The sequence below is a fragment of the Triturus cristatus genome, chromosome 7, assembly GCF_964204655.1.
Source record: "Triturus cristatus chromosome 7, aTriCri1.1, whole genome shotgun sequence".
In the NCBI taxonomy this organism is placed as follows: domain Eukaryota; kingdom Metazoa; phylum Chordata; class Amphibia; order Caudata; family Salamandridae; genus Triturus; species Triturus cristatus.
Window position 1 is genome coordinate 1,288,315,896 of NC_140590.1, and position 27,100 is coordinate 1,288,342,995.

Here is a 27,100-nt window from a genome sequence, read left to right on the forward strand (position 1 = left end):
GTAGAAAGACAGGAGAGTTATCAGTGGAAAACTGCGAATCTCCCCTTTCCAATGGTACCCCTCCCTAGTGGATCCCTGCTTGGGGACAGCCTAGGGAGGGGCATATGCCCCAATCTGCTCCCCGGGGGACAGAAAGCCCACTAGGCACAAGGGATTTATTTTTTATACGTAGGGGTGGGGGCTGCCCAAAATGGGGATGCAAATGCCCCCACCCCCAAAACAAATTGCCACGGTCTTTCTGCCCCCCCCCCCCCCCCCAGATCAGATGGGGCAATGGTGCCTTTTTTCTCTCGCGGGGCAGAAAGCCCACTAGGGATATGTTTAGGGGCATGTCAGGATGAAGCCCCTTAGGCAAGGGTCGCTCCCCTTTTTTTTTTTTTAAGGCACACGTTTTGGCTGTTTCAGTGATATTTTTAGTCCCATCTTCCCCCAAGCAGGGGCAGAAAACCACTAGAAATCACGGAGTGTTTGTGTGTGTCAACTGGAGTTTGGCTGATGGTCTGTGTGTACTGACCTTTGGCTGGCATTTTGCTTTCGGTGTGTGAGAACCTGCACTTGTTCCACCGAGTATGTGGACTCGTGCTTGCCTGGTGGGGTGCGTGGATTTTCGCTTGGCTGGGAGTGTACGTGGACCGGAGCTTGGCTGACTGTTTGCATGGATGGACTGGCCATAGTGGGCACGGGGCATTTCCACGGTAGGCCGGAGGGGTGGGAGCCAATTTTCTGGTCATGGGGGGAGGTTTTGTCATGGGGGCAGTTTTGCAGCAGGGCTGCATTGTTCGCCTCCCAGTAACAAAAGAGGTAGAGGTGCTTTTTACTAGAACTCCTCCCTGGCTGGTCGAGCAGCAATCTGCCAGGGCTGGTTGCTATTCCCAGTCCTGCCCGCTTGGCTGGCAGTGTGTGGGGATGGTGCTTGGCTGGCAGAGTGCGTGGGTGGCTCTTGGCTGGCAGTGTGTTTGGATAGTGCTTGGCTGACTGTGTGCATGGATGACCTCACATTTCTTGTGTAGACCCCCCCCAATGTTTTCCTACCCTGAATCCCCTAAAAACCTCAAATTTAGCTGCAACAAAATCACATTCCAGAACTTTCAATCACAGAAAAGTTTGAGGTTTGAAAGGGATTCTTGGTAACAGAACATGGCGAGAGTCACATATCACCCCATTCTGGATTTCCCTGGGTGTCTAGTTTTTGCCAGGCTTCCTAGGTGCCGGCTGAGTTAGGGTTCAAAATCCACAGCTAGAGACATTGCAAAAAAAGGGTCCGTTTTCACTGGAAAAATGTGATGTGTTCATGTTGCATTTTCCGCCGTTTCCGGTCATGGGCACTAGGCCTACCCACACAAGTGAGGTACCATTTTTATCAGGAGACTTTGGGAAATGCAAGGTAGGTGGAAGTTTGTGGATCCACACAGATTCCAGAACTTTCCATCACAGAAATATGAGGAAAATGTTTTTTGTTTTATTTTACAAAGTTTGAGGTTTGCAGGGGATTCTGGGAAATAGAACCTGGTGCAAGTCGCACAAGTCACCCCCATCCTGGATTCCACTGGGTGTCATGTTTTAAAAAATGCATAGGTTTGCTAGGTTTCCCTAAGTGCCGACTGAGCTAGGGTTTAAAATCCACAGCTAGGTACATTGCAATAATAGGGCCAGTTTTCAGTTTAAACATGTGATGTGTCCAAGGTGCGTTTTGAGCCGTTTCCTGTCACAGGCACTAGGTCTACCCACACAAGTGAGGTAGCATTTTTAGTGTGAGACTTAGGGGAACACAGTATAGTAGAACAAGTGTTATCAATTGGCTGTCTTTCAATTTCTGCCTTCCAAAGGCAAGACAATTTGTATTAAAAAAAAAAAAAATGCCATGTCATTTTGAAAAATGACCTCTAATTCACATGCTTGTATTGGTACCTACAATTTTGGAGATGTGCAAATAACCACTGCTTCTAAACTCTATATTTTGTACCCATTTCAGAAATATATAGGTTTCCTTGGTAACTATTTTTCACTCTTTAGATGGGTCCAGTGGATGTAACAGTATATCGCTGTAAAAAAAACTGTCATACTAAGAAGCAGTTACAGGTGAAACGTTGGCACAAATGGCTATTTTTAAACTTATTTTCAATATTTTTTATTTTCATAAAGTTGAAGGGTCTACACAAATGACCCCTGGCTGAATTCAGAATCTTGTCCACTTTTCAAAAATGTATAGCTTTCCGGGATCCATTATTTCTTTCACACCCATTTCTAACACTAACTGGCAAGAGGTTGAAAACACAAAAAATATCAATTCAAAACTTTATTTGATATGTTTAAAACAACCATAAAAATATACATAAATAAAAAGCTGTATGTATTGCACATAGATAGCATGGCGGTTTATAAAAGATTATACAAAGCAACACTCAATATACAATATAAAAGTTGATCATATCTAAATGCACTTAAAATGTTTAAAAAGAGGTACAATCTCTATTAAAATGGAGTGAAGTCACGAGACAACGATACTTTTGCGTATTATAATTGCGTTAATAACAAAGAGTGCTACATTAAGACAAACCCTAGCATCATTTATTTCAGACAGATATTTTAAGGCAGCAATATGCTATCTATTGCCATACTCAAGCAAAAGTTGTTTTAAATAACTTCTGAATCCCGAATAAAAACCACAAAACAACAAAGTGCACAGTGCTTTGTCGACTCTGTCCACCACATGGGCTGGGGGTCGAAACCAGAGGACACATTTTCATATTAGAAAAGCAGCAAGGTGATGGACGATTCCCAATCCGAATCTAACTAATACAAAACGGTGCATAAGTTTGAGTAAATTGATCAAACTATCTTGGCAACCCTCCATTACATTAAGGGGCCTATTATGATAGCGGGCTGATAGTCACTGCCCAGCCGGCAGTGGCGATCCGCCTGCCATCACAACTACATTTACCCCCCCGCCATATTACAATGGCGGGGGGTACCACGGGGGACGGAAAATCTGCCCGCAAAAGGCCCACAATATAGTGGCGGTGCCTTGCAGGCACTGCCATCCATTTTATGATGTTGGCGGTGGGTATGCCTTTCCATGGCAGACTCCGCCATGGAAAGGCATACAGTAAATCACTTTGGGGGCCCGTTGCGGGGTGGCTGCACTTGGGGGTACCTATGTAACCCCCCTTCATTGCTACACACAAGGTGGCAGGCACCGCGCGGTGCCGTTCACGTTTTATTCCCACACATGTGACGGACATTAAAAAATTCTTGTTCGTCAAAGAACAGAAGTGGGTGTTTAAATTACAGCGTGATCAACAGGGTCTAAATGATTAGATAAAAGCGGATATATGTACCATGTCTCTCACTGTGGGATTCCCGGATCATTTAGGGCTTCTCTTATAGGACATGGCATCATGGTGCTGAGCAATGTCCAAATTTGCCGTTTGCCAGTTTGTAAGAGGATTACACACTATAAACTTGATAATAAAGTTTTTCTTAAAAAAAAAAAAAGGGGGCCATGACATTTAGAGGGCGATCTAATTGGTGTTTGTAGTCTTGTATTACAAACTGTTATAACCTATATACTTGAATAGAGGCTCTAAACAATATTTATACATACGTCTCTATATATTTTTAGACATGCTCTAGCGTCCACTTTATATTATGCATGCTAAAGTAGAGATTAATGTTCTAGATAGAGACGGATGTTTCGTTTTTCCTTCGTCTATTTCTACAATTGTTTAGCCGAATAAAACTACGTTTTTCTATTAGAACTACCATTCCCAGCAACGTTTAGGCATATGACAGCACGCGGTGTTTTGACCCTCGGAGCGCTCCGTGGAGACCATCACGAAAGTTCGTATTGCACGGAGCTTATTTAATGACGCTCAACCTGCCCGCCCGGTACCTCCCCTTCCAGCTCAGTCATCAGAGAGGGGTACCGACGGAGAGGTAGGTCTCTTTTACGGTTTTCTATCACTTATCAAGTTGCAGAATCGTTTTTCTTGCGGCCTTAGAGAATTACTCCTTTGTTTTTACAGTGGGCTTAACCTACATTGCAAGTTTTCACGCACGCAATTGAGATAAGAACTTTTTTTACTGGACTTTGAAGCCGATTCTGCCCGTAGCTAGCTTCTTCCTCGAGCAGAGTACTCCTTTGGCTTTATTTTAATAGTCCACTTGGTGAACACGGGTTTGTGAGGATCTGCATTCATGCAAGTGGCATTTGGAACTTTGTAATAGAGGGAAAGGGAATGCTGTACTCTGGTATTAAATACTCAAATACTTAAACTTACAAACGACTTCATAATGTTTGCTTTGCTAGTGCATTATGGAGAACTAAGACACGACCATATCTATTCAGGCCTAAAACGTGAAACATTCTAGCCTAATCAAGTGGTGAGACCATTGATTTTTAGACACCTACTCTGCCATGTTTTTATACTGTTTAGAAATGCACCATATGGGAGTGGATGGCAAGGTCCGTTATCCCTAATAGATGAAGTTTGGTCTTTGCCACAGGGGTAAATCTGTTTTTGTAATTTCCATTTCCCTAGAGCGGTGCCTCATTTCCTGAGCGGATGCCAGGTGAGGCGAGGTGCGTACCCGCAGCAAGTCGGGTAAGTGCTTTTGTCGAGTGTCAAATTGACTATCGCCATTTAACACACTAATGAGTGGTAGATACAACTTTAGTATCATATTAAAATTTCCAACACTATTTGTTCTGTGATCAACACTGATGTTTCAATAGTTAAAGTTTAGACTTATTACCATTGTTTTTGTTTAGGTTCCTTTTACAAGCCATTGTCTGTAACAGTCCCATCGGGATACACAAGACTAATCAGGTTGTATTGGGTACCAACCTAGGAATTGTTTGATTTTATACACTTTTTGCAGTAGCATCAGTAAGGTCCTGATGAGAGCTAGGATTTCTGTGTCCACAAGCCGAAACATGTAGACCTAACAATCTGACGGTTATTTGTGTAAGCTGTCTATGCACTGGTTTTTAAAGTGGCACCAAGGCAGCGCCAGAATAAAATTATCAGTGTCTTGTTAGCCATTTTTAATAGCACTTTCCACTTATCACTTCTTGCACTGCAACCATCACCTTACCTGTATCTTTACAGAGATTGTAAGGATACTCACAGTCACGTCTGGGGCAACTGTGTAACCACCACAATCATCACAGTGGTTGGTACTCATGGTACTGTCCAGGGCTCCCAGATGATGATACAAGCCACCTTTGGTGGGTGATGGGAACTCAACCTCTTCTGGAAGAATCTTCCTTTGAGGACACACTTATTTATTTTGGTTTTCTTCACTTTTTCTGTTGCATCAGTGTTGGAGTCATATTGAATAGCAGACCTACAGTATTTATGTATACTAAATGCACAACATGCCACTTGACATTTCAGCGGGTGCTGCTTACAGCACCACCCGCCGCAATGCTAAAGATGCTGGATGTGACCGCCAGGGTGGCGGTTGTATCCTAATTGGCCTCGCGGGACCGCCACACCTCTAGCAGTTGGTCCCGTTTCCGCCCGCCATTGTAATGGGGCCACAAGTGTTAGATAAAACTTGGCAGTTGATTTCCTTAACTTACTAAGTGATGTTACTAGCAAGGGGGTTAGTCCGGACTGACATCTTGAATAATTTACCGTACATAAAATAGATAAAGCATAACCAAGGAATCGCCAATACTTTAGCCAGAGTAAGACAATCTAATATGATAGACTTTGTAAAGCAAGTGCAACTAACTCTGTAAGGTGATGTAGCCCAACGTCTCTGTGAATGATCTCAGAGGAAGCCGAGGTGGGTAAACAAAGGAGATGCAGGAGGAAACACTTTTCTTCCGTCTGAAGTGCTTTACTGTTGTAGTAGCCCCACACACCAGCTCCATACATAGCAATGGATACAACACTAGCCCTATAAACTGTTATCTCTTTAAACAGGCCTGGAGCCCAGCTTAGCTAAAAATCTAAAAACCCCATGAATGCTCCTACTAATTTTGCTCCTGGCGTTAATAATTTTGCGGGTATTAATTGAGGCCACCGGTGAATTATCCATAAAAGAAGTGCGACATTGTTTATCCCTTGACCCGCAGACCATGCTTTTACTTTTGCTGATAATCAATTTCCTAGCAACAATAAAATGCCCAAAAGAATCTATTACACTTTGCAGCCCAACCGGGGTCCGGCCAGCAGGACAGCATCATCTGCATATATGAGCACTGGTATCGGAGGCCTAGCCACTTGTAGGGCCTCCGCATACACAGATTGTAATGTCTGGTCCACCCCATTCATAAATAAAGAAAACAAAAGTGGGCCTTGCGGAATGCCACGTTTGACTTCAAAATTGTTGGTACATTCACCTCGTGTCCCATAACGTATTTTGCATGCCAGATTCTCATATAGACTTGCAAAAAAGCCAGTGATTGGCCTAGGCGTCCCCATAGCAAGCAAGGTGGTCCACAGAATGACATGGCATGGTCCACTAGGTCAAAAGCGCAGCTCAGGTCAGCAAAACAGAGATATAGTCTTCTGCCTTTGGCACGTGTATACTTCCCTATGAGTAAATCTAAATTCAAACATTGCTCAAGGGTCCCCACACCTTTCCTGAAACCAAACTGAGCCGGTGAAGGTATTGAGCTATCATAAGCCCATTCTTCTGGTCTCTTGAGCAGGATTTTTCTCATCACTTTTTATGATGAATCTAGTGATTAAATTGGGCGATATTTCTTAGGGTCTGAAGTATGACCCGTTTTAGCGATGGGGACTATAATGGACATACTCCATGAGGGCGGAAATGTTGTCATCACAGCCATATTAAAAACTCTAGTAAGAATTGGTGCCCATAAATCAATAGCGTTCTTTAAGACCTCAACTGGGACCCCATCTGGGCCTGGAGCCTTACACTCTTTACTTTCCTTCACGGCCCATGACACTTCTTGAATCTTAACGTCCAGAGGTAAAGAGGGCCACATCAACTGGTCCTTATTTAGTATGATCACCATTTCTGCTATTGGGAGGTTAAGAGTTCTAGAGAAGTGAGCAACCAAGGCATCACAGGCGACGCAATAGCAATTCAGGAAAGGAATCATCCTTTAAGAGGGCGGAATTAACAGTATCCCAAAATAATTTACTATCTCCTGTGTCAGCAGCATGTGACAGACTGGACCATGCCACATCCTGGAGTTCTGTCTAGCTGAGAGTGCCTCTTTATATTTAAATCCAAGTAATGTATTCAGCGGATTATCTCTAGATCTTTCACAAAGGGCCAATTTCAGGTCTTGGAGGCAGTGGTGCATGCGTGGTTAAACCAACCTCTACGTTTAACAAGGCCTGTTGGGAACAGGAGAGTCTAAAGGTCATCTATTATGTTGGTGATACCGATAAAACTATGCAGTAACTGATTGGGTGTAACCACATCTTCTAAACAGCATGTAATTTCGTTAAAGCCCTTGGAGCAGTTATCATGTAAAATTTGAGTCGGCTCTACTCCATCCCGTTTTATGCGGACCCCATTCGGTCAAACAAAATCAAATATAGGCTATGTCCGAGTAAAATGTAGCTGTATTTTTGCTCATTTCAGGGTCACCTTCATGGAAATCTACAAACCCTGGGTACCTTCAAAATCCTCATGATGTTGGAAGAAAAGGATGCAAATTTGGCATGGATACTTTGTGTGGACAAAATGTTACAGGGGCCTATGAGCGCACTACCCGAAATAGACAAAAAAAAGGCTTAGCACAGGGGGAGGGGGGGCTAGCAGCAAAATGGTTAAGGGCATATTCATAAACATGATCATCGTTGTCAGAACCATCTACATTGCAACCCACAAATGCAGGTGTGGGCAAAAGTTTTAACACTTTCCTTCTTTGCACAAACAACGCTTCAAAATAGATATCTTCCCTTTGGCTACATAATCATCGCCAACTATAACCTCTAATAAGTCTGAAACAACTCCTTTCAGTCCTCCCAGGGCATTCACAGTGAACCAGGATCTTGTAGAAAAGAGATTAGAGCAGATATGGAAGGAGTTGCCATGGCCGACACTAAAGAAACTCACTCTGCAAGTCTGTAATAATGCCCAAGAATATCTTTCCCACAAATCGCTATAAGCTGGCCCTCCACTTAAAAAGGGTAAAAGAAAATATATCCATAAATAAACAGTACTTTACTTTGCCGGAAGCGTGCCTGTCACTGTTAACAGGCTGGATTATTGGGAGTCTAATTCACGCTGGATCCTAGGCAGCACATACGTCTCTAGGGCAACTTCAACCATGGCTAGTTATGCCCCGCTCAGTCCATTTGCTCACAACACCATCGTTCTCACATTCCGCAACTGAAGTTCTGGACACGAAAACAGTGCCTAACTAAGATGGCAGCACGAAAACATGTACCGCCACATGACTGTTTTCCCAAGTTTCAACACTGCACACAGACGTGCATCACAACATCACTACACTGCAGCGCAACACTGTATCACACCGAAGACCAAACCAGGCATGCAGTCTCCAGTCTGACTTTGTGCGCCCAGTCACCTTGACTGTCACCCTTAACAACCGCACAGGGTCTGTGCAGCGCAATCCCATATGCACGCACTCAAATCAGCAGCAAAGGACTTTAAATAAGAAAATTCCGGGTCATTGTAGATTGCTCGCACTGCATCGGCAAGCACTCTCCACCGCGTGTGGATTCAATACCAAACAAGCTCCGCCGAGGCTGTGTTGCTTGTCCTCCAAAACTCCTGACTGTGCCCAAATCTTGACAGTGAAACAGTCAGATTCTCCAGGTGAATCGATGATCACCTCCTAGAAGGTACTCAGGGGTCGTTGTGTTACCTAAAATTGCTGAACCTCACCTTCAGAAATCGCTGGTTCCAGGCACTTCCAAAAATAATTTCTTGGTCAAGAAATGCTTTCTCCACGATATGTCACATCGCATTCTCTTCGCCAATTTTGGAAAATTGGTTCTCAGGAAATATTAAAATACCTTTATTCAGCAATTACAAATGATTCCTGATAAGGCCAGTACCTCAGCAACTATGTGCTCCAACCTACATTCCGAATTCCACGGTGGAAGCACACGGGTTGCCAAGGAACAGCGATGCCATCCTAGTGAGAATACTGATAACGGACAAGTTACTTACCTTTGGTAACGCCTTATCTGGTAGAGACATGATCTAGCCGCAGACTCCTTACCTTTGAACTTCAAGGCGTTCGGCTGGATCCGGAAGATTTTTCATAGCAGTACCCCTGTGTGCCGGTAGGTTGTGTCGATAGACTCAGTGTGACTTCTTCAGCATCTTGTTTGTAGTCGTCGTGACTTCTGCATCGTCAATATAATCACCATTCCGGTGCACTGATGTCAGTACTTTAACGACAAACCACGCCAGAAATGCAAAGCCATGAAGGGACTAACCATGGTGTGTTAAATGAATAGCTAGGGCCCTGAAGGGGACATCCCTGACACTTAACACCCAATTCCGCAGTGCAGGGAAGAGGGGTGGGTCGATAAGGAATCTGTGGCTAGATCAAGTCTCTACCAGATAAGGCGTCACCGAAGTTAAGTAACTTGTCCATCTGATAGAGACATCTAGCCGCAGATTCCTTACCTTTGAACAGATACCCAAGCAAAACCATACCCGAAGGCTATGAGGAATGGTTCACACCAGGAAATCCTGTAATACAGAGCGACCAAAGATGCCCTCTCTGCAAACCTGGGAATTCAGGCAGTAGTGTCTGGCAAAAGTGTGCAGAGATGCCCACGTGGCAGCTTCACATATATCCAAAACTGAGACACCACGTTGGAGAGCTGTGGTGTACGCTTTTGCCCTGTTGGAGTGGGCCCGAAGTCTTTCAGAGGGCTCCTTCACTAAGGAGTAACACATTTTAATACAGATAACCCATTGGGATATAGACCTCTTTCAGATAGCACAGACTCCCTTTGCACCCACGTACCCTATAAAGAGTTGGTCATCCACCCAGAACTCTTTGTTTTGATCAAGGTAGAACGAACAATAGCGCTCTTTTTGGATACAGACGGTGGAGACGTTGCTCTTCCTTGGAAGGATGCGAAGGCACATAGAAGGTGGGATGGGTAACAAACTGTCCCTAAGGTGGTAACACCCTTCCATCTGGAAGAAAAGATGCTCTAGTACTACTTTATCTGGAAAGGTCATCAGCTAAGGAGGATTTGAGGATAGCGCCTGTAGTTTGCCGACTGTACTGACAGAGGTTATTGCCACCAAATAAGCTGTCTTAATGGTGAGCAACCGCAGAGTAAAGTTATGCAGCGGCTCAAAGGGTGCACACATCAAAAAAGTGAGCACCAAATAAAGGTCCCATTGTGGCATGAAGAAAGGTGAAGGGGGGGGGGAAACAAATGAGTTAGCCCCTTCAAAAAAAGGAGATTTGAATAAAGAGGACTGATCAGGCAGTCGAAGAATAGAAGAAAGGGCCAAAAGGTAGCCCTTCAAAGTGCCCAGAGCAGAACCCTGCTGGGCCAAAGAAAGTATGTAGAGAAGGACTTCAGATAACGGAGCAGATAAAGGGTCAAAAGACCGGTCTGTGCAATATTTACAAAACTTGTTCCATCGGCAGGCGTATACTGACTCTGCAGAGGGACGCCTGGCTGCCAAGATAACCTCACAGACTTCAGGAGGAAGGTCAAAAGCTGTCAACTGTTGCCGCTCAATCTCCACGCAAGGAGGCAGAGAATGGACAGGTTCAGGTGGAGGACCCTACCCTGCTGTTGTGACAGAAGATCCTCCTGAAGAGGCAGTCTGATCGGAGCATCGATGCTCATCTCCATCAGCTCGGAATACCAGACTCTCTGTGCCCAGTCCATGCCACAATAACAACTTTGGCCAGTTGCTCCTGATCTTTTTGATTACTCTGTGCAGAAGTGGTATGGGCAGAAAGGCGTATAGGAGGCCTGAGCTCCACTCGGGATGAAAAGTGTCGCCAAGCGAGTGCTTCCTTGTGAACTCCAACATGCATAACAAGTGATATTGCGCATTCTCTTCGGAGGCGAACAAATCTAAACAAGGCTCTCCCCACCACTGAAAGAGAACCTGTACCACCTCCGGATGGAGACGCCATTCGTGATCCACAAGGCACCATTGGCTGAGCTCGTCCATCCTGGCGTTCAGAGATCCGGCCAGGTGTTGAACCACCAGGGAAATGCCCTGATATTCCAGCCAAGTCAAGAGATGCAGGGCCTCTTGATAAAGGGCCCACAACCCCACTCAGCCCGGTTTGTTGCAGTACCACATGGCGGTAGTGTTATTTGTGAACAAGCCTTCATTTTATTGATGGCAAAAAGGCTTTAAGTGTCAGTCATATCACCCGAAGCACCAGCAGGTTGATATGGAGCTTGGCTTCTGCCAGAGACCAAAGTCCTTTGATCTCCACCTCTCCCAGATGGCCATCCCAGCCCAGAAGGGACGAGTCCTTCACTACCATGAGATCTGGGTGAGAAAGGGAAAGGGGTCTGCCGCTGCACCATTTGCGGTCCATCAGCCACTGCAGATCTTTCGCAGTGCCCTCTGAAATCTGAATCAGGTCAGGGAGATTTCATCAATGCTGTGCCCATTGGAGCTTCAGGTCCCACTGCAGAGCCCATATGTGCCACCGTGCATGGGTCACTAACAGGATGCAGGATGTCATGAGGTTCAATAGCCTCAGAGTCAGTCTCACTGAAATCCAGAATAGAGGCTGAAACGTCTATCACAGCCTGAATATCCTGGACTTGCTGTTTGAGAGGATAGGGTTTGATATTGCACCGTGTCCAGCATCGCCCCAAAAAAGGGAACCGACCGAAAGGGAGTCAGGTGTGACTTCGGCACGTTGATCCCAGCGAATGCAAGAGGTTCGCCTTTGTCTGGAGGTGGGAGACAACTGTTTGGGACAAGCCCGCCTTCAACAACCAGTCGTCGAGATCGGTGAAGAAAGGAAACCCAGATCTCCGCAGATGAGCTGCGACCACCACCATCACCTTTGTGAACACCCAAGGAGAACTGGGGAGGCCAAAGGGGAGCACCGCAAACAAAGTGCTCGTGGCCCACCGTGAACCGCAGGTAGCAATGACGGGCAGGCAGGATGGGGATATGGAAGTAGGCATCCTGCAAGTCCAACACTACCATCCAGTCTCCTGGGTCCAAGGCAGACAGGACCTGAGCAAGGGTGAGCATCTTGCACTTCTCCTTTTTGAGAAAGAAATTGACGGTATCGAGGTCTAGGATAGGACAAAAGCCTCCGTCCTTCATGGGGACAAGAAGTCGCAGGAATAGCAACCACTGCCTACTTCGGGCCTGGGGACCCTCTCTAGAGCTCCCTTGGCCAAGAGAGCATTGACTGCCTCGCGGAGCCCAGCAAGGTGATCCTCCATCAGCCTATCATACGCTGGAGACATAGATGGAGGGATATTCTCGAAGAGGAGGGAGTAGCCCCTTCGGACTATTTGCAGCACCCACCAGTCTGATGTGATGTTTCACCAGTGATGGTGATGATGGCGTATTCAGCCACCAACTGGCAGAGAATGATCCTGGGGTAATCTGACTATGCAGGTTTTGCGGAGGAGGGGAGGGTGGCTTGGCTCGACTTCTGGTTCCCAGACCCACAAGGCCATGGTATGCTGTGTCCACGGCCCTGCAGGGGTTGCTGAACTTGCAGAACCCTCTGGCTGGAATAGGGTTGGAGTGGCTGGTAGCCCCTTCCGTAGCCACCAAAAAAAGCAAAAAAGTGGATGAAGCCCTGGGGGCAGTAGCGAGGCCCAAAGACTTGGCTGTGGCCAGCGGGTCTTTAAAGCACTCAAGGGCAGCATCTGCCTTGTCTCCAAGAGACAGGAGCCATCAAAGGGCATGTCAATCACCCCAAAAAACAGGGGTTCTCAGCCAGGCATGATGACGAGCTGCCACAGTCGTGGAAATTGCTCTACCTAGCAAATCCGTTGTTTCCAAGCCACATCCAATGGTGAACTCCCTGCGTCCCTCCCATCTGATATAGCTTGGGAGAGTAGAGCCCGGTCCGAGTCTGAGTCCCTGATTAGCACCTGCGCTACCGTATCCCATACAGAATGGGAACAACAGGATGTGGAAGCCTGGACCACCAAGCTTTGGGGGGGGGGGGTGAAGGGGGGTGTGGAGAGGAATGGGGGGTCCCCTGGTGCAGGCGGTGGGCGATCGTCCTTTTAACAAGAGCCCCTGTGCTGGGTTTGGACCAAGTCCCCAGAAGAACATCTGTCAAGGCCTCATTGAAAGGTGGTAGGGGTTCCGAACTCAAGACCTCAGGAGGCAGGACCCGTCTCTGACGTTTGTCTGGACTGCCACAGTAGGAAGCTGCAGGTCGAGGCTCTCTGCAGCCTTACGCACCACCAGGGCAAAAGATGCTCCCTCCTCCGTAGCCAGAATAGGCTAGGAAAACATGCTAAAGTCTGGGGAAGTGTCCAGACCACTGGCCTCACCCAGTTCCTTAAACCAGTCCAGGTCTTGTTGTTGCAGGATTTCTAAGGGATCTTGCTACTCCTCCCAATCCTCTTCCTCCATCCCTAACCCTTGAGAATAGGGCAGAGAGGGTGGCATGGAGCTGTATGGCTCCGTCGGTGCCGGTCTCGGCGTTGGGGGACTCACGACCGGCTCCATGTCAATGAGGATCGGGAGGCACCAGCGACGCAGAGGACCTGGGTGCCGGACGCGACACCAAGGAAGGTCGCGGTGGCGGTGCGACCGGCATCTGTCCGGGTCAAACGGGTCCACTCTGAGGCTATGGAGCCGGGGCTAAAGCCGCTGGCACAGGATCCACGGGAGTCCCTCTGTCCTCTGAGCCTGTGGGGCCAGAAGGCGTGCCAGCAGGGTCAGGCGGCGTGCCGGCAGAGTCAGGCCATCCAAATATGACGCACATGGAGTCCTAAAATTATTTGAATTGGGCAGGGTTACTCCCTGCCCTGGAAAAGGAGGGAAACGCAGAGTGGGGCCTCGAGCGCCAAGGTTCCTCTGCCGCCTCACAAGATGGGTGGGGCGAATTCAAAGCACGCTTCGACTTCTTGTGCTTTTTGTGGTGAGTCATACCGGACTTTGATGAAGAGGACTGCAAATTGCCAGAGCGGTGCTCGGACCTTCCTCTCGACCGAGACCTGGATCTGGATTGAGACTGGCGAGGCAACCTCCACGGTGCCGGACCCCAGACTTCGGGAAACTTTAGGGATCGCTCCCTCAAAGCCTTTGGCAACATGGCCCAGCCGTCGGAAAATGAGTTTTTAGTCGTGGTCGCGTTCCAGGCACCACAGACAAACCAGATGCGGGTTTGTAACCGATATTGCACAGTGGCAGGCATCGCATGGTTTGAACCTCAATGTCTTCTTACTCGACATTTCTAAACACACCAACAGAGTCGTCAAAAAAAGAATCAATCAATAAATCTTTATTTCGGCAATGTTTCAGCCATAAAAGAACAGATAAAAGATGTGTACAATAAAAACATACAGTAATGGAGCAGTAACTACAATTTCAGCGTCTAATATAGACAAACTACTAACCACTATTTGAAATTACGAAACTCCTTTTGATCCAAACAGTATGCAAAAACTTTGAAAGTGCAAACACAATGTGACCAGCAGTATCAGTTTTAAAAATCCTTAGTGCTTCTGAGCATTTCCGGAAGCCTACATTTCTACAAATTGGTACTATCCAGTACTTCCGGGCTCTACTGTAGAGAGGGCAGAAAAATAAAATATGGCATTCATTTTCATTGTCCATTCCGCAACCTGGGCATTGTGTGGCCCCTGACGAAGACCATTTGCTGGTAAGGCACGCTATAGGAAGGGAGCCGAACCTCCATTGTATATAAAGCTTCCTAGCCAAAGTAGGGTAAATCACATTCAGATAATCTTCAAATGAATATACAGATTTAACCTCTAAAAATGCTTTTACCATCGAACCATTCTGCGAGTCATGCAACCAAACACTGGACCAGTGAGATCTATGGTACTCAGTAAATGACTTCCCTGAAATCTTACTACAGGCTATTGCCGGGTTGAACCACATATCCGCAAGGCCCATTGTCAAGAGTTCTTGTTTGACATAAGAGAGCCAGGGAATATGCACTGCTTTACTTAAACACAATATTTCTTGAAGTTCGGTTCTGTACTGCAGAAGTTCGGGCGTCAACCATAGCCTCCTCCAAAACCTAAGGGGTTTAATGGCTAATTCCTCCTGGATGGGGAGAAGGCCCAAGTCAAGCCTTAGCGGTAGGAGAGGTGTACTTTGGGGAAGCAGAAGCAGCTGCCGCAGAAATCTGTTCTCTACTTTTGTAATTTCAGGTCTAACTGCATGCCCCCATAATTCCCCTCCATACAATGCCACCGCTCTTGCCCTCGTTTTATAAATTTCAAGACCAGGGCTTATAGGCTTATAAGTGGAGGCATTTGTCATTTTTAGTATACCCCCAGCTATTTGGGTCAATTTGAGTTGAGATTTGGCCAGCTGGGGACCCCAGGAGAGATTTTCACTTAATGTGACGCCCAGATATTGAAATGTTTGAACTCTCTCCAATGGAACCGAATCCAAGGTGGGTGATGGTCTGGTGTGTGATGAGGGGTTAAAGATCATAAATTTTGTCTTGTCTACATTTATCTGTAAACCGTATTCACAGCAAAAGTTGTTAAAACCATCCAATATGCGTTGTATCCCCATGGGTGACTTAGATAATAGCAAGGTGTCGTCGGCAAACATTATAGCCGCGACTTTCTTGCCAGCCAATCTGGGTGCATCATTGTTTGGCACCGCATCCAAGTAGGATATCATCCCATTTACATATAGACAGAATAAAGTGGGTGCCAGGACACACCCTTGCCTGACCCCCTTGTTCACTGGAAACCTAGCAGACATTACACCCCCTCTCCCACACCTGACCTGGGCAAAATTGTGTGTGCAACCTCACCAGTAGCCCCAATAGTGAATTCGGAACTCTCAAATCCCGTAAGACAGCCCAAAGTTTACCCCTGGGGACAGTGTCGAATGCTGAACGTAAATCTACAAAGACCATATAGAGGCTGCCACCCTCTACCGTCACAGTCTTCCAATACAGCATTATTAAACGGAAGATCTGGTCCATGGTAGATGTTTTGCTCCTAAATCCAGCCTGGTATGGTGAGAGAATTTCATACTCATTGATCCACTCCTGCAAACGATCTAAAATAAGACGTGCAAATATTTTTTGGGGGACGTCAATGAGACTAATGGGTCTGTAATTGACGGGAAGCAGGGGAGAACCCTTTTTATAGATTGGTACAATTTCTGCTCCCAGCCAAGAATCCGGAACCTCAGCACCATACAGAATGGAATTAAATAGAGCACTTAAATACGGCGCCCATATCTTTGGCTGTTCTTTGAACATATCCCCAGGGACTTTATCAATACCTGGAGCTTTACCCCTCGTCAATTTTGCAAGGGTGTTAGAGACATCCTCTGGGGAAAATTCCAGAGCCTCATCATCCCCTAGAGGGAATGCATGGAAGGGCAAAAGATCTAAATCAGAGGTTGCTGCATAAAGAGATTTAAAATGGGATTCCCACACCCCCGCGTCTAGATTAGCTTCAATCGCGTTACGGGGTTCATCGCACCCTGTGTTCACGATTGCCCAGAATCTCCACGCTTCCTTATTAGCAAGTGTGGAGGCTAAATTCTCCCATCTTTCCCGATCCCAATCTATTTTAGCCCGTTTCATAACTTCTTTGTAGGAGTGCCTGAGGGCACAGATGGTTAACCTATCGCTACCGATTTTGATGGCATGGATCAAATCGGATTTAGATTTCCTACACATGGCATTATACCAGGACGTTGGGGAATTCCTAGTCTTGCTAGAAGTAGCAATAGGGTTGAAAATGCCTGCCAGGGTGTCTACCAATTCCTGGTGGACGGTAATCAAGTTCCTGGGTGTACCGGTAAGTAGCCCCTGTGCCCAAATGTCACTTGCCCTTTCAAGAAAAGGTAGAATTAGTGTATATAAATTTGAGAGAGCGTCCCTCCTCTCTCGGAGATTCCCCCACTTGACCCGCCTCCTGTTATTGGTAATGACCAGACCAGGGTCAGAGGTCGGTTCAGTTTGGCTTTTCAGGATATTAGGGGATTCCATTTTCAGTAACAGTGCGTTATGGTCGCTGTCCGTTCTATTCAATACCTCCAGGTCCACTATCTTTTGCCACAACCTGGTCTCAACCATGACATAGTCTAAATGGGATTCCCGATCTTTTTTTTGTAAGTAGGCTTGGAGGGAATGTCTGAGGATTTCCGACCGTTAACCGCCCTGACCGAATGATGAAGAGTTAAAGTCATAATCTGCATGGCCAATGGGGTCCAGGCCTTTGCATAAGTAGACTTACTAGGAGGGATTCCCCAGAACTCATCCTCTCCCGACTGTCGTAAATAAAGTATTACGCACTCAGAATTTCTATGTATCAATATGATCATGCATAAAGCAAGAGGCTGAGTCTGTGGTATCAGGTTCAAAAGGGCTTTATTCCAATAACTCGAGTCATAGGGAGAATAGTTCCATCACCACAAGGGATCAGGAAGGGTAATTCTCAAAATATTCTCAGAATATTCTCAGAATATTCTCAAACTTTATTCAGAGTACAGATTATATACACATTTCAATAATATACGTAAGCAGGAGAGCAAGAGAGAATGAGATAAGAGCATGTGGGTGTGTAAGTAGGCGTGAAGGTGGGCGTCCATGTGGGCGTCCACTTGATGATAATAGGTGAATGTCATAGGTGGGTGGATGCCTGGAGGGGGTTGCGTGATCTGCTGGAATTGTACTGGAACTTTGCCTTACTTGTGCTCAACTCGAGCATGACGTGTAACTGACGTGGGGAAGGGTTGCTGTGCAACCGGGGAGTCTGGAAGTGAGGCCTTCAGTGTCAGGACGACCAGCACATCTTGTATTATCTGATATCTACAGTCTGGAGCAGGGACTGATTTGTGACATAGGTTGCCCATCACCAAGAGCCAATGTGGCATCTATTTCTTCATTTACTGCGTAGGCCTTACATGGGGGCTATGGGCTTTTCACTGACGTGAGCTTTGCAATCACACGAAAAGAGACAGAAAGGCTAGGCTCTCTCCTTTGCAGACGGGTCGTGTTTATTCCTCCTTCTCCAGGCAGGAATGTGGTTCAGTAGGAGTAAGCAGATAACCGTGCTCAATACTGTCTCGGCACCTCGGACAGGGCCCCTTTGGCTGAGGCCCAAGTGTGCAAGGCCAAGGATACGCAGCTGCAGCTCTCAGAGCGTCTGAGGCCTGAAACCTCTTTTCGGCTCTGGCTGAGCCATAAACATGGGTTTTCATGAAAATGCAGGAAAACATGGTGCAAAACGTGTAGGCCTCAGTGCAGATTTGTCGTTTCTTTCATGGGAGACTGGATGATGGCAGGCCACGTTATAGCATAAGCATCATGATAGACAGGCCATGGAGGGGAAATGCATAGGATACATGCATGCATACATAAAGCGTTTGAGGGGCACATAGGGGACATATAGATCTCACAATTTTTATTTCCTCATTCCCTCCTTGTCCCCTAGTGGACCCTTCATGTCACATCTATTCTCATGAGACAGTCGATCTGTTCTTGCAGCATTATTTTTCCATTTTCAATGCTCTGTAAATGGGGATGTGGGACACATGCAGTAGCACACAGACCGCAAACGGCCGGGCCACACTGCAGACATAGACAACAACTGAATGTCATTAGTAGTATTAATCCACAGACGGTCAACACTTTCCATCCCCATGCCGATATTATTCCCCAGAGCCAACTGGACCAAGTCCACGTGCCTGGGTCTTGATGTATGCTTTGGGCAATCTTGTGGAGCCTTGTTATTGCTTTGTATACAGACGGTGCGTTATTAGGAATGAAAACGCAACAGCTGGAGCCGATGACCCTACAAGCCCCGCCCCTATCCGCCAGGATGACGTCAAGAACAAGACGATTCTGAAGAACGACCAGTCTCCTAGCAGACTGTTCCCGGGTCAAGTTCCCCAGGGCTGATGCAGTCTCATTAGCAACTGTTTCTAGAATCCTTGTTAGCCTGCGGATAAGTCTACTATTCTGGACGGGACCTATGAAGAAAAAGAATCCTTTGTTGAAATCTGTATATTGCTCCCAAGCTGTCTCAGTCTGGTCAATGCCAGAGGCATCGAGCCCTCGTCTGTGTCTGACAAGTGCTAGTCGGAGATCTTGATGATAGTTCGATGGGGCCAAGAAAACGGGTGGTAAAAGAAATGATATGTAGCACGTCCCACCCCAGTCTAAGGGCAGTTGCACATAGGCTGTCTGGCCACAAATAAAGTAGGTGTGTCGTGATGCTCTGAAAAAGGACTTTCCCTTGTCTTTAAACACTATTATAGTATTACACTCGCTGTGCCCCAAATGTACTGAGCCTTCTTTTCTGACACACAAGTTCCCTTTTACTGGCAGGACTGTAATTGAGGATGGACCTAAATTGTGTATGGGCTTGACATTCAACACTGTAAAGTCGAGGGTCGCATTTCCTTGCAGATACTCTTCATTTTCTAGTTCTGTACCCTTTCTTTAGGGAAGACCTTCTTCGTCTGGGAAACATGCTTCATTCATGACTTTATTCAAGTTACCCCATACCCAGTCGCCCCTACACTCCTTGTCTTGACATTCTTTGGCATCACCGTTGATGGATGTCATTAAGGCAAACCATGCTCCGCAAGAACCATTATGGGAGAACGGAAAAGGGAAAAGAGGCAACACTCCCTTCACCTTCTGATACGGGGGAAGTCGGCCACAGACCCAGCAGTCTGTAGCATTGCTAGTCTGATGTGAACGGTGCAGCATCTGAATAAAGGTATTGTTGCGTAAGGCAAGTTGATATGATAGCTCATGAGATGGCAGATCACTAAATGTGTGTATTATGGTATCATTAGTGGAGGAGTGTAAGAGTGAGGCAATAGGAGGAAAAATAGCATGTAGTATTAAGCTGATACATATTATCGTGATACACAGAAGAGATAGAAAATTCAAAGTCACTATACATCTACCACGCAATATTTTACAGTATTTGCTTCATCTTGCTCTTTTTATCATTATGATTGTTCGAGATCTTATGCAAGCCAGAATACATGTTCAACCGCTTCACCACCTAGTGGACTTAATTGATCAAACGGGTTCTGACTTTTTAGATCTAAGTTTAGCTTTGTACTCCTGCTGGGGAGTCTCCTCTAGTAAAGGGGGCTCAAAGTCTGAAAAGTTTGTGTCCTTTTTAAAAGAATCGTTATTCCCGAAGTAGCGTTTACAATGATGAAGATGAACCCATCCTTTCCGTCCTTCGACTTCAACGGCTGTCCTCGTGGTCAATAACACTAACTTCGGCGCCTTCCACCTTGGCTCAAGAGGGCTCGATCAATCAAAGTTCCTTATTAGTACATAATCCCCAGGAGCGATGGAGTGTTCCTTGACCTGGTTGTTGTCAGGGAAGGCGGCAGCAACCTGCGAACGACAAGAGAGTAGTGCAGACATCAAGGAAGCCAGGTAATCTGTCAGCATGTTACTATCAACATCAGTAATCTTTTTAGGCATTGGAGAGCCCCACATATTCGGCGGTCTACCAAAGACCACTTCATAGGGAGATAAGCCTGTTCTAGAATGGGCTACCATTCGCATGTAAAAGAGGGCAACCGGCAGGGCTACCATCCAATCTACACCTTTGTCTGCGCAAATCTTTGCTAGTTTTATCTTTAAGGTCTGATTATGTCTTTCTACAAGGCCTGCTGCCTCAGGATGTCGTACACAATGGAACTTCCAGGTATACCCTAACGTAAGGGACACCTGTTTCATGAGTTCAGAGGAGAAAGGCTGACCGTTGTCGGAATATACGACACGCGGTAATCCATAACGTGGCAAAAACTCTCGCACCAATTGTCTGGCGGTAGTTACAGCAGTATAATCAGGCACTGGATAGGCTTCTGTCCACTGTGTCAGTGAACACACTACTACCAGGACATATTTGTAACCTCTACATCTGTCCATTTGGATATAATCCATTTGGAGGACTTCAAAAGGATGGTCAGGTGGATGGAATCCACCTTGTTCCATCGGAATGCCTTTACCTGGATTGAATTGGCAACAGATCATACATGTTCTGACCTTTTGTTTCGCTGCTGCACGCAGGTGCTTGTTGAACCATATATCCTGTAAGCTGTCTAGCATTGCTTTCTCTCCTAAGTGTGCAGGACTATGTGCGGTATTTATGATCACTTGTACCATCGAATCAGGAAGAAACCATGTTGTTTTGCCCTTAGTCATCCAACCCTGATCAGTCAGTACCCCTCCTTGTTCCGACCATTTCTTTAATTCGTCTAGAGTAGCATGTGTCTGTATGTCTTGTACATCCTTGGAAGGATCCCTCACTGTCATGGCTTTGGTCATTGATGGTACCTGTGAGTTTGTCGTGTCTAGTGGGGTCTGAGCTGTCTGTTTAGCAGTTCGGTCTGCCAGATCATTGCCTTGAGAAATGGTATCTGTGGCTTTAGTATGTGCTTTGCATTTCAGGATAGCTATGGCAGTTGGTAAATGTATCGCTTCCAGAAGGGCTTGAATAAGGGGGCCATGCTGTATCTTGGCCCCGTGAGAAGTCAAGAAACCTCTTTCTCTCCACAGTACTCCGAAGTCATGAACTACCCCATATGCGTATTGTGAATCGGTGTAAATGTTTACTCTCAAGTGCTTAGCTCTTATGCACGCTTGTGTCAGGGCGATGAGCTCTGCTGCTTGTGCTGACAGTATGTCTATTCTTTTAGTCTCTATGATTTCAGTAGCAGTGGTCACTGCATATGCTGCCACTAATTCTCCCGCCCCCGTCCTCATGCATGAGCCGTCAACATATAGTGTTAGGTCAGGGTCTGGGAGTGCAACATCTGTCAAGTCTTGTCTTGGTTTAGTCACGGTATGTATTACTTCAACACAGTCATGTGGGGAAACGCTTTCTGTACTGGAGGGCAAAAGAGTAGCAGGATTCAGTATGTTGCATCGTCTGATCTCTATGTGTGGTTGAAATAACGTCAGCTCATAACCTGTCAGTCTCGCTACAGTTAGGTGTTGGGTTTGTGTCCGGTTCAAGAGAACCTCCACTGCGTGCGGTACTTGTACTGTCAGGGGGTGGCCCAGCACTATCGAGTCACTTTGTCTTATGGCTAAGGCCGTTGCTGCAACAGATTTCAGGCACACAGGCAAGGCCTGTGCTACTGGGTCCAATGTACTAGAAAAATAAGCACAGGGCTTGTGTTTTCCTGCATGATCTTGTGTGAGGACAGATAGTGCTGTTCCATCCCGCTCTGTCACAAAAAGCATAAAAGATTTGTTGTAATCAGGGATCGCTAAAACTGGTGCTTGACATAAAGCTCTTTTTAATTCTTCAAATGCCACAGTGTGTTCTTGTGTCCAAGGGAGGACATTAGTAGAAGCTGCCTCCTGTGTCGTCAACTGTATGAGGGGCTTGGCTATGTAAGCATACTGGGGAATCCACTGCCTGCAATATGAAGTGAGGCCAATGAATGCACGTACCTCATTTTGTGTCTTGGGCTGTGAAAGGCCAGAAATCAATTGAATACGTTCTGGTGTCAGTCGCCTACCCTCCTTGGATAGCAAGTGCCCAAGGTACGCCACTTGCTGTTCACAGAATTGTAGCTTCGAAGGGGACACTTTGTGCCCCTTGTCAGCCAGGAAGTGTAAAACCGTGAGTGATGCATCTTCACAGTCAGTTTCTGATCTTGCAGTGATGAGAATGTCATCTACATACTGTATCAGTGCTGTAGTGGTAGGCATATGAATACTGTCTAGTTGTCGTTTGAGTGCCTGACTGTAGATGCTAGGACTTTCCGTGAAGCCCTGTGGTGCTCTTGTGAATCTGAAGCTGCGGCCTTTTAAACTGAAACCGAAAAGATATTGGCTGTCTGGATGTATTGGGATACTGAAAAATGTGTTCTTCAGATCGATAACTGTAAAGAACGTAGCCTTCGCATCAATGGCAGTCAATAATGAAGAAATGTCCGGGACCACAGGGTACTGTGGCACCACACATTTGTTTAATTCTCGCAGGTCCACAATTAATCTATAGACAGGTGATGTATTGGGATCAGTTCTTTTAAGAATAGGAAGAACAGGTGAGTTGCATATGTTTGAATCTGTCTCGATCACCACCCCTTGTGCAATGAGTTCATCGATTATTTTCAGTAACCCTACTTCAGCCTCAGGTGGGATTTTGTATTGTCTAATCCGTGGCAGCACTACTCCTTCCTTGAGGGTGACCTGGTGTGGTGTAATGTTCATGAAACCTACGTCAGTCGGGCCTTGTGCCCATAGGTGCTGTGGTACATTTCGGAGCCTGATGTCAATATCTTTCATTACAAAATGTCCCTTGAAATCACGTAAATACAGTCGCACTCCTTCTGGCGAGCAACAGATAATTGCTCCCAGTTCCTTTAATGTTTTTATACCAAGTAAGTTTTCTGGACATGATTTAGTAAGCAGTAAGTCTGTTGTATGTATTAGTGGACCAACTCCTAAAGAGACTGGTTCTGAAACCTCATTAATAATAGGCTTTCCTGAAAAACCCAGGGATACACTCTGAGCCCGAGAGGGGTACCCCTGGAACCTCGGAATGACTGATGGTAGTTCTACTCGCCCCAGTGTCAATCAAAAACTTTTTATTTTGTCCTAGTAAACGTGCATGTACATAGGGACCCGCTTGGTCCACAGGAACTGGAATAAGGGGCAAGTCGAATTCCCTCTCTGGGCTGCTTCATGAATATGCTTGGTATTCTGGATAGTTAGTTTGAGCGTGCTCATACATTTGTGTTGTGGCATGGGCTGGTGCAGGTGCATGGACAGGCGGTGGCGGCGGTGGAAACGTATCTGATGTGTGTTATTTTCCTTGGGATGATAAGGACGTGGCTTTGTTTTACCTATAGCTATATTGTGTTTCAGGACTGCACATTCATTTACGAAGTGGCCTGACTTCTTGCAATAATTACAAGTTCCACTAGTTTGTTTCGTGCTATTCTTGTTCGTGTTTGTGTTTGCCGGTGTCGATTGGGCCACCAGCATCTTCATCTTTGTGTCTTTCATGCGTCTCTTTTCCAGGTCGTGTTCTTCTCTAATTCTGTTCTGGTGATATTGTAACATCTGTAACATTTGGGAAGGGCTATTTGCTTGCCAAGTACTCTCAACCTTCAGTACCCTATACTTTACCTCTGGTAGGGAATTTTCTACTAGTTTGCTCACGAAAAGATGGGGATATGAATCGCTACCGGGCTTAAGGCCACTATTGATAGTAAAACATTTCTCAAACCTAGAGTAAAAATCGCTAGTGTCCTCGTCCGGTTTCTGTTTACAGGCTGAAATAGCATCCCAGTCTTCTTTCTTGGTAATTAATAATCTAGGCAAAACTTGTACAAGGAGTTCAGGTAAGTCTTTAGCTCGGGGACCCAGACCAACCCCCGGGCCTCTTGCTTCTTCTTCTGTTTCCAACTGATCCCAGCTGATCTTTTTCTCTCCCACCTCCCAGTCCTTTCCTTTAAGCTTCTCGTAAATACCAGCAGGCAATAGTACTTTTAATAATTTTAGAATGTCAGCATATGTATATTCTCCTAAGCGGAGAATGTCTTTTAGTTCTCGGTGAAAACCCCCCGGGTCTTTATCATGGGAGGGCAACATTTTTTTCATTTCCAGTATCTCTAATTTTGACAGAGGGGTGTAGACATACACCCGTTGCAGCGCATTATTTGCATCCTTTACAGGATGAACCTCTCGTAGGGGGTTCAGCTTGTCGTATGACTGTCCCTTACCCTGTGGTGGAGCGGGAAGCAGGGACCTAGTCACGTATACTATATATTTGTGTCGCTGATCCAGGATGACCTTAATCAATTCAGTACCCATGTTCATCCACCTGTCTAGTATTATGTCGTCCAGCAACTTATACAATAGACCAGGACCAGAATATTGACTCTCATACAACGTGATCAAATGTTGGACCATGTAAACACCAGCTATGCGCTGTTCGTTTGGTGGGAGGCTCAAGAACGTCTGAGCTACGATATCATTATTATATATATCATATTGGGATACCCACAGGGTGGCTGACCGTGCTAATTCATTTTCGGTCGGGGTGAGGGGCTGATCGTTACCTAACCATTTATTCACCGCTTTTTCGGTGATTTGGAACAAACTTTCAAGGGAATATCTTTCTTTTATAGCCGTTCCCTATTTACGGTGATTGAGGCCCTTGGGCCTTTCGAATCGCCGGGCATTGCCCACATATTGTATTCTGTCTTGGTCCCCCGCTTCATCATCAGATGATAACTCAGCTTTTTCGTTCGGTCCTGCTTCGTGTGACGCTATTATTGCCTTTCGGATTTTGGTCAACATGTTGTCTGTCTGTCCTGATTTATCATGCTGACCGGCATCTATGCGATCACTCCAACCAATATAACAACGGTCTACGTCCCCGTTACCTTCGTCTTTTTCCCTGATCAGACAGTTAATTAGGAAGCGAAGGATATAGTTCTTAATAATTACTTTTCTATTTTGTATAGCTTCTGCTATGCTCTCAGAACCTTCCCCTGTTCTTATGAATGTGTACATTTTCTTTAGATGTTTATCCATATCTGGTAATTTTTCCAAATCTGCGACTGCTCGTCTAAGCCGTAGTGAAAACACGAGCATTCTGCCCTTTCCTGGATCTGGATCATATATACATTCGGAGATGTCTACTTTTACTGTCGGCCCCCCTCCTGATGTTGTCCCGGATCCTCCCTCCCCGCTGTCCTCGAGCTCCTGGAGCTGGGCTTGCGTTGGGGGTGCAGGGAAAGATCCGTCCACGTATGCTGGTGGTGATTCCTCTAGGTAGGTGTTAATAAACGTTTCGGATGCTGTTTGTTTTATTTTTCGGGGTACTGGCGGTGGCACTCTAATGGGTCTTTCTACTGGGGCCACTCTTGCTAGTTCCTCTGAAAGGACAGGATAAATACCAGCAACAACAGTATTTCTTTTTCTTTCAGTCTGCTCTCTTTTTACCCGTTCCCCTTCCTCCTGTACTTTCTTTTCTTTCGCTTTTTCAGACTCCGGTCTACTTCTCTCTGCTTTGTGGAACTCTTTCTCTGTTCTTCTATGTGACTCCTTGCGCCAAAACTCTATGGCATCCTTCTGAGCAGGTCTAGATTTTCTCTTCCATATATCTTCCTCTACCTTCATAATGCATTCCGCATCCCACGTTCCCGTGATAGACCATCTATACTTTGTCTCTAAATCCTTCGTGTAATCCACCCATAGTTCTAAAAACAACACGGCATCTAAACCATGCTTACAGTACATAAAATGTCCAGGTGTGTCTCTAGGCGGAATGTTAACTGGTTCATCTAGTACACCTTTTCTGGTACATATCTTACGCAGTTTCGAAAACAACGGCATGTTGGAATGTAACCGAAAACAAAAATCACAACGACCTAAAAAACAAAAACCACAATGAAACAAACTTACATAAAAACCTGACACATTCAAACCTAACTGAACCTGACTAAGACAATAACATTCATACAGTTAAATCGGTGCACCTCAATACTTGGATTACTCTGATTCTTTAATACTTTAATACTTGATGCATGCTCTTGAATCCTAGAAAACATACCGGTCTCACAAGTGAGACACGTCTTTACCGTGTTTATTAAATGAACCCGTCTTTAATGCAACCCCCATGAAAAACTCACCGGGAAGCAGAACTTGAAGGCCTCGGACACTTGACGCTGCGCAGGGAATGGCGTATCTTAGGTGGATCTCTAGAAACCTCGGACACAGCTCTCTCGCAGGGTGGGCTCTGGGTCGGGACGATCCGCAATCCTCACCGCCTCGTATGGATGCCTGGTCGCAGTCCGTCTCCTTCGTTGGCCTGAGGGAGTTGGCGGGGAAAACCCGCGACGTGTACACTTGAAGTCCGTCACGGCTGTAGAAGGGGGCAAAACTGGACCTTCATCTCCAGCGCATGGGGAAGGAGATTTGTCCCTGTTCGGGCGCCATTAATGTCGTAAATAAAGTATT

General features: G+C 46.1%; 1 long non-coding RNA gene across 1 annotated transcript in view; it reads left to right on the forward strand.

Annotated features, from left to right (window-relative positions):
• Positions 1-3,823: 3,823 nt before the first annotated feature.
• The window catches only part of LOC146811904 (uncharacterized), a 47,643-nt gene continuing 24,366 nt past the window's right edge, over positions 3,824-27,100 (forward strand). Inside the window, exons 1-2 of the long non-coding RNA XR_014965844.1 lie at positions 3,824-3,936; positions 4,542-4,604. This is a non-coding gene — a long non-coding RNA (uncharacterized LOC146811904). The remainder of the gene's footprint in view (positions 3,937-4,541; positions 4,605-27,100) is intronic.